Source organism: Myotis brandtii, unplaced genomic scaffold (assembly GCF_000412655.1).
Source record: "Myotis brandtii unplaced genomic scaffold, ASM41265v1 scaffold536, whole genome shotgun sequence".
Lineage (NCBI taxonomy): Eukaryota > Metazoa > Chordata > Mammalia > Chiroptera > Vespertilionidae > Myotis > Myotis brandtii.
This window is the reverse complement of record NW_005369967.1, coordinates 2,142,575-2,151,787: the sequence shown is the minus strand read 5'-3', so window position 1 is coordinate 2,151,787 and position 9,213 is coordinate 2,142,575. Positions and strand designations below refer to the sequence as shown.

Genomic DNA, 9,213 nt, shown 5'->3' with positions numbered 1-9,213 from the left:
GCGTTGGCCTGAGGACTGAAAAGTCCTGGGTTTGATTCCAGTCAAGGGCACATACCTTGGTTGCAGGCTCCTCCCCGGCCTGGGCCCTGGTCTGGGCTTGTGCAGGAGGCAACCAATCAATGTGTTTTTCTCACATTGATGTTTCTCTCTGTCTTTTCCTCTCTCTTTCACTCTCCCTAAAAATCAATGGAAAAATTTCCTCAGATGAGGATTAACAACACAACAAAAATTTAGAGCACAATTTTCCTGATAGTGGAAACTGGTAAACTTTGGAATGAGTTATCTAAGAGGTTTTTAAAATTACTTAAGACTGTTCATTTCCTAGGATGATTTTAGCTAAAGCATTCTGTTAGGAAGAAGAGGGTGAATGATAGCTCAAGATCCCATTCAATTCCAGGATGGTGTAATAATTAAAAAGTGTTTCTAGCATGAAACCTCTTCGTTTAGAAACTCAGGTGAACAAACAGCCACCTAGAAAAGTTGAGTAATCTATGCTAGTTTAAGTAACATGGATCACATACCAATCTAGGTTCAAAACTGCTTTGAAGAATAGAAAATAAACATTTTTTAAAATATGCCAACTGCCCATGGGGCCACTGAAAGCAACAACTATAGGGTCAGTCAGGGATTGGGGAGGTAAATTTGGAGGTTGCTATCACTTGAATTGGGCAGAAAGAATCGATTACAATGAACAATCCAAATGTGATGGAAATGACACTGCTTTAGAGAATCCTCTCCAAATATATCAAGGACTTGCCAGGAAATGGCAACAGGGATACTTGGCATTCAATTTGACAAGAGGCTAACACAGGGGTGGGCAAACTTTTTGACTCGAGGGCCACAATGGGTTCTTAAACTGGACCGGAGGGCCGGAACAAAAGCATGGATGGAGTGTTTGTGTGAACTAATATAAATTCAAAGTAAACATCATTACATAAAAGGGTACGGTCTTTTTTTTTTTTTTAGTTTTTTGGTTTTTTTCATTTCAAACTACGCGGGCCGTAGTTTGCCCACGGCTGGCCATGGCCTATTTTGAAAGGGAAGACCAGAAATGAAATTGGTGATGCCAATGCCTGGTGTTGTCAAGTACTGCCACCCACTCTGTCCTGCCCAGCACATGCGGCCATCCCCAGCAAGAAGGCCTGGGCCAGATACCACATTCAGAACCATGGCTCCTTGCTGTCTACACTCCAAGCCCCAAGTAACTAGTTCCTTTATCCAGTCATCTGGGTACCAGGGAACACTGTCTAGCAATTCAGCAGAAGATCCCAGGCACACCCTGGGAAAATGCACTGGGACTTTCAATGGAAAAGAACTATCCCCCAGCAAAGATTATCTTCTCTTCCTACCAAGTTCCTTATTTCTCTCAGAAAACTCTGTTTCCTGTCACACAATACTTTGAGTTGGACACACACTTCTCAGTAGCACCATGCCAGGACATTCAAGAAATAAAACCTCCTTCAATTCCACGTTTACAAATAAAAGAGACATGTCTGAATTCACCCCATGAGCTAGGCTCACAGCCACACTATAAAAGTCATATTCAACCCGCCTGCACTTTATCAAACCATGAGCATTTTTACACTGCACCCACACCCACACCCCACTGCCAAAAACTCTTCTGGTCTGGCCAGGGAGCATTTCAAGTGTGTGACCATCAAGTGCCATGGCCACAAAAAAAGCAGTTTCTTTTTTTCTTTTTTTATGTTTTCATTTATTTTAGAAAGAGAGGAAGGGAGAGGGATAGAAACATCGATGAGAAAGAAACATCGATTGACTGCCTCCTGCACACCCACTACTGGGTTTTGAGCCCACAATCTGGACATGTGCCCTGACCGGCAATTGAACTGGTGATCTTTTGGTTCATGGGTCAATGCTCAATCACTGAGCCACACTTGCCAGACAATTAAAAAAAAAAAAAAGCAGTGTCTAAATCAAATTCATACTCTTGAAAATAAACACATTTCAAAGTGACACAGTTGAAACAATATGCCACTCTTGGTTTGAAAATTAATATAACATTAAGGTTTCTAAAAAAGGGATCAAGCCCGGCTGGTGTGGCTCAGTGGTTGAGTATTGACCCATGAATGAGAAGGTCACAGTTTAACTTCAGGTCAGGGCACATGCCCAGTTTGTGGGCTCCATCCCCAGTAGGGGGCGTGCAGGAGGCAGCTGATCAAAGATTCTCTCTCATCATTGATGTTTCTACCCATCTCTCTCTCTCTCTTCCTGTCTCTGAAAGGATCAAGAAGGAAGTATAAACAAAATGACATCATATTGTTCTTTAGCAGATTTTGCCTGTGTAATAAGGCCAGTTGGTATAAAGTAAGCCAACAGAAAAAAATAAAGATTAAAGGCCCTCGTGGATAATAAAAGTCTATTTTCCATTGTACTCAAATTGAAATAACTCAAACAGAAACAGATAATTCATTTGAATCCAAACCCCCAAAACCAAAGTAATAGCTTTTTAAAAATACATATAACTGTTTTATTGAGAAGTAATCCACATACCATAAAATTCACTTTTCAAAGTATACAATTCAGTATTTTTTCATATACTCACAGTTTTCTGACCATCACCAATACCTCAGTGCAGGACATTTTCATTACCCCCAAAAGAAACTCATTAGTAGACCCTGCCCATATTTCTCTCTAGATCCTGGCAACCACTAATCTATTTACTGTCTCTATGGATTTGCCTATTCTGGACATTTCATACAAATGGAATCATACAATATGTAGCTGTGTGTGACCAGCCCCTTTCATTTAACATAATGTTGCAGCATGTTTCGATACTGTATTCCTTTTCATTGCCTAATACTATTCCACCGTATAGATATACCACCTCATTTGTTTATGCACTCACGAGCTGACAGACATTTGGGTTGTTCCCACTTTTGGGCTATTATGAATGATTCTGTTTTGAATATTCATTTAAACTTTTTTGTGGACATGTTTTCAATTCTCTTAGGCATAGACCAAGGTGTGGAACTGCTGGGTCATAGGCTAATTCTATGTTTAACTTTTTGAGTTTTCCAAAGTGGCTGCACCATTTTACACACCCACTAGCAGTGTATGAAAATTTCCATGTTCCCACACCTCACCATCACTAATTATAGACTGTCTTTTTTATTAAAGCCATCCTAATAGTGTAAAGTGATATCATGGTTTTGATTTGTATTTCACCAATTACTAATTCTGTTGAGCATTTTTTCATCTGCTTATTGACCATCTGTATGTCTTCTTTAGAAAAATGTCTATTCAAATGTTTTATTTGTTTTTATTTGGGTTTTTTCTTTTTACTGTTGTGTTCTAAGAGTTCTTTATGTTTTCTGTATACTAGATCCTTATCAGATATAAGATTTGCAATTATTTTTTCCCATTCTGTGGGCTGTCTTTCCACTTTCTTGATAATGTACTTTGAACCACAACATTTTTCATTTTATGAAGTTCAATTTTTTTTTTTACCTAGGTTGCTTATGCTTTTGCTGTTTTACCTAAAAAAAAAAATAGTGGCTAATCTAAGATCATGAAGATTTACACCTATGTTTTCTTCTAAGAATTTTATAACTTACATTTAAGTCACTAATTCATTTGGTATGTGGTGTGAAGTAGGGGGTTCAACTTTACTCTTTTTTAATATATACATATATATATATATATATACATACACACCACACACACAACATATATATTTTTTTTTATTGATTTCAGAGATGAAGGGAGAGGGAGGGAGGGAGAGAGAGAGAGAGAGAGAGAGAGAGAGAGAGGGAGAAGAGAAACATCAATGATGAGAGAGAATCATTGATTGGCTGCTTTCTGCACACCCCACACTGGGATTGAGCCCACAACCCGGGCATGTGCCCTTGACCAGAATCAAACCCAGGACCCTACAGTCCATAGGCTGACACTCTATCCACTGAGCCAAATTGGCTACGGCTCAACTTTACTCTTTTGCATGTGACTGTCCAGTTGTCCCAGTACTATTTATTGAAGAGACTATTCTTTCCTCCACTTAATTGTCTTGGTAACCTTGTCAAAAATCAATTAGCCATAAATGAAAGTTTACTTGTAGACTCTCAATTCTAATCCATTGATCTATAATTCTAGCCTATACCAGCACCACACTATTAGGATTACTGTAGCTTTGTAGTAAGCCTTGAAATTGGAAGGTGTGAGTCCTCCAACATTGTTGTTCTTTTTAAGATTGTTTTGGCTATTCTGGGTTTCAATGAATTTTAGGGTCAGCTGCAATTTTGATAAGGATTGTGTTGAATCTATAAATCAATTTAGGAAATATTTCCACTTTAACAATATTGAGTCTTCTGATCATGAACATGAGATTTCTTTCCATTTATTTAAGCTTCTTTAATTGTTTCAACAATATTTTATAGTTTTCAGTGTATAAATCTTACAAATTTTTTTAGTTTAAATTTATTCTTAGGTGTATTTTTGTGTGTTTTTTTATGCTCAACGTATTAGGTTTTACTGTCTCTTCTAGCTTTGTTGAAGCACCAAGGTTAAAAAGGAATAATTACATTCATAGTCAAGCATGCATAGACCAACACTGATGTTTATAAACATCTTTAATGAAGAAGGAAATAGTACTGATTATCATGAGGCAATAGAATGGAGCAGAATGCAGACGAGAATCAAATGAAATGGGTTCAAACTAAAACGTGATCACTTACAGACTGCAGAATGCTGGAAAATGTTCTCTTTCTCTAGCCTCATCTGTTTCATTTAAAAATTAAGACAGAATCTACCTTGTACAATTTTTTAAATTAGAAACAATATATGAAACATAGCTTCTTAAGGGTCTTGTCTTATTCACTGCTATATAATCAGCCCTACATCAATGCCTGGGCATAGAAAGTACTCAATAAGTACTTGCTAAATGAATTAATAAAATGTCTGATATAGTACCTAGCAAAATTAAGGGCTTAATAGATGACAGCAATAGTTATAATCATCATTTCATGAGATTATCAACATTAGCATAAATAACCTAATGTTCCAAAGAAGTAATAAGTAAACCAAATTATAGTGATACCATAACTTTAATGAAGTGAAAGTACAAATAAATGTAGCCAGAGATGATGCAAATCTGATAAGAACAAAGGAAAACTTTAACACCAATGTGGCAGTTCATTTTTAGCTTTTGCTTACTTGCTATTGCTGAATATGGGAAACTCTAAAAAAGATTGTGTCAGATATGGGGAAATGTTAAAGTTTTGATAGAACAACTGGAAATAAAAAACTTACCATGTCTATATTATACTAATTATAAGATAAATACATTAACAGTGCTAAGAAGTACTCTAATTTTTAAAAAATAGGATGGAATGTTCCTGAGGTTCTCTGTAAAGTTTATTTTTTCAAAAAGAAAGAAAGATAAGTAAAAAAGATAAAAAGAAAAAGAAATCCACTAATATGTCAGGCTAAAAACATCTAGTTCTTACAGTTTCTTAAAACTTCATGGAAGCATTTATAAACATAGGGGAAAAGGACAAAAACTAATGCTGAAACCAAAATTCAAGTCCAGCTGCCATGTGCAGCCTCTAAAAATGCCTTCTGATGTTTCAACAGGCTGCGTTTTCATTTCCTGTAGTTTTATCTTCTGAAAAGATTATGAGGGAGCTACTGCTTTACATTTAAGACTGGCAATAAGACTGAGGCACTCTAAACTTGACACTCCTCATTACTAATTGGTTTGAAAACCAATATTTTCCCACCTCTTTCACTCCCATTGCTGCAAATCCAAGAAAGATGATTCTAGAACTGTCACAAATAGGATAAAGAAATAATAAGATCGTCAGAGGACCAATAAATAGAAGCTCTGTAATCCTGTCATTAACATGCTAAAGCTTGCTGCTGTGATTTTAAAGCTACTTGTCTCATCAAACAAAAGTAGCTGTTCTCTTTGATAGACATGATTTAAAGGACCTTTATTAATATGATAAAAGCAAAAATCCACTGACAATTTCAAATAATACTTTAAGGTTAGATAAAATATTTGGAGTCTGGAATTAAATTCCAAATATTTTTATCCTGGTATGCTCTGTGATGATTTGAGTTTTCTTTTTATCTTTTTAAAAATAATAAGACCAATTAATTTTTTAACTTTTAAATAATGCATGGACATACTATATATATATGTATATATATGTTATAACATATTATATATAACATATATATATTAGCTAACAAATAGTATAAAATAAATGTAAAATTCTCCTGCTCTTACCCACAGACCCGTATCCCTACTCCCCCAAAGAAACCACTGTTAACTATACCTTATTAACAACCTGAAATTTTCCATGCATTGGTGAGTATAAGCAATCATACACACACAAAAGAAAGTGCAATTCTACTACTGACAAATATAAACAATCCATATTATATATAACACATATATATTAGCTAACAAAAAGTATAAAATAAATGTAAAATTCTCCTGCTCTTACCCACAGACCTGTATCTCTACTCCCCCAAAGAAACCACTGTTAACTATACCTTATTAACAACCTGAAATTTTCCATGCATTGTGAGTATAAGCAATCATACACACACAAAAGAAAGTGCAATTCTATTACTGACAAATATAAACAATCCCCTTTATTAAAACATAAAATTATGCATATACCTAATTTTTTATAATTATCTGTATATGACTGCAATACAGTAATTAGAGAACCCAGGTGCTTGAAGCAACTTTGGACAACATGTGCCAATCTCCTTGTTTTATAGCTCAGGAAACTGAAACTCAGTTAATTAGACAACTTGTTCAAAGTTAGTTAACTCCCAGAGCTATTCCTAACTCACCGCTGTAGTGTTTTCTTCCTTGCATGATTTTAAAAGCATTATTATCTCCTAATGGACCTTAGAACATCTTTCTCAAACCAAAAAATAAACTTCCTGAAGTTTAGTTTAAATTGAAGAAGATACGAACTGTTAAAGTCTCTCCCACTGTTTCACTCCTCTCACTCCATCAGGGGGGATTTCATTCCATTTCATCCAAAACAGTTCTGCCTCCCGGGCAGGCTCAACAGCCCTATGCACATCTGAAGTCTTATGGAAACAAGTGAAAATAAAGTGGAAACCTTATGAATTTAGCTAACTCCTGTGCAAGTACAGTAAAATGATGGATCTGATTTTCTCGGTTGAGAGCCTAAGAATTCAGAGCTAACAAGCCCCAACATGTACCTCGAGTAATAAATGAATAAGGGTATCTCGTTAGGAAGCGCACCAAAGAAAGGTCTTGGTTTCATCAGAAGTGAATGAAATCTATCGTGGATTCCTTGTAATCTGCTTACAAGAATCATGTGGGCTATGTTCACCCAATTGGTATGTGAGCAGAGACATGATGTCAACAGAGTCTAGAGATAACCCTGTTCCCTGTTCACAGCAAAACTCTAAAGTGATGAAAAGACTCTTGATTCAAAATGCTAGCGGAAGAAGCAATGGAGGGGGCAGATTAGATAACGGAGCTTTAAGACACGGAATTGTTTTGATCACAGCAAGAAACCCAGGCCTATCTCCTAGGCTTTGTTTCTCAGTTTACCTGTTTTTTACATTGATCACAAAAGTATTTATTAGTTTGGAGAGGGGATGGGTTTCAGAGACTTTTGACAAAGGCCTTGCTCAAAGAACCACAACACTTACTGTTCTTTTTGAGTTCTTTTAATTAAAAACAAGAAGACCAAGAACAAGAAGCAGTTGTTTGCCTTCCCTCCTGTCTTTGCAAGGTGCTACAGAAGTCAGGCTCTCCATTCTCTATTATTATTATGTAATCTGTTGCTGATTCTTTAAACCTTTCAAAATCACACAGCTACAGAAACTGCCCCTTCAGCCTGACCTGGCACTAAATACTAAAGCTTCTGTAGATTGTTAGCAGTAAAAATGCCAAATAAAAACCTCCTCATATACTCTCTCACTCTGTGTATGTTGTTACATTGAGTTTCTGGGATTTGTCTCCAACAAAAACAACAAGATTGTCACACTGAAGGAGGCCACATCAGTCCTCTGAACACTGGGACTCGGGAGTTCTATTCCCTACAACAAAGACAGGAGGGCGATGGGCAGGCAAACCACAACTAATACCGACAAATGCCGACTATCACTTCTAATAGGGAACAAAATATATTGAACCCGAACAATTTCCTGCATTTTACGGGCATAATTAGCTACATTTTTTATTCATAAGGCACCTTTCTTTGAGGACTTATTTTATACTAATGCCTTTTTCTCATTGATTCTTTAAAAAATCCGTTTGCTCCCTGTCTGAAGTGATGTCAGAAGTAGTCGATAATAGAGCTTCTTCTTTATCCTAGCTGGGGCAAGGACCCATCCTTACTCAGCTACCCACTAATAAAATCTAGAAAGTCTTCCTCAGTTTATACTAACATCTTAAATTAACTTTGCACGCTGGAGAAAAGAGAGTGAGAAATTACTGCAGGTTGTGGAGACAGATACAAAACACTGTAACAGTAGTCACAGCAACCCACGCTATATTTATAGGAGTAACAGTTTAGAATCTCTATTACTGGCACCTAATAACCTAAAACCTTTGGTTTCATTCTTTACCTCCCAGTTGCCTAACTTTGGGCTACTTCGTTTTATTACTTTTAATCACAATATTCTCCGCAGCAGGAAGAAAAACACAACAAATTGAAACCCAACGTGGTAATTTATTTCCTAGTTGCTCTCATAAAAGGTTTGATGGAAAAAAGATTGAAACTATTTTGGTGACTCATATGAAGTTTTGAATTATACAAGAAACGCCTTTAATTATTTTATTAATTATTCTTTATAAGTCAGGAAAGTAAACTGCTATAGCTCTCTCCACTGTACGTAATATTGAAGCCTAAGCAGCTAAAAAGACATGCATTGGTACAGGACAGAAAGCACACTGGGGTCAGGATCTGATTAGAGCCCCCTGTGTAACCGGACAATCACTGGGTCCGTGCTGCCTGTCACTACTTGAGCCAATTAAGCAGAGACAGATATATGAGCATGTATTCCAATACTACCGGCAGTGTGGGAGAGCAGCAGGCCATCCACAAAAACCTGCTCTCCACCCCACCATAAGCCAGCTGCTTATATTGGGTAGAAGGACAAAGATTACATGGGGAAGTAGGCAAAAGGGTATGCCAAATGGGCAGTTAACAGGTAATGCAGGCTGGAGATTTGCAAAGGCCTGTGGGTATGCAA

General features: G+C 36.7%; 1 protein-coding gene across 1 annotated transcript in view; it reads right to left on the bottom strand.

Moving 5' to 3' along the window:
- The window catches only part of RAD51B (RAD51 paralog B), a 539,221-nt gene that overhangs the window by 359,514 nt on the left and 170,494 nt on the right, over positions 1-9,213 (bottom strand). The gene's annotated exons all lie outside the window — the stretch shown is intronic.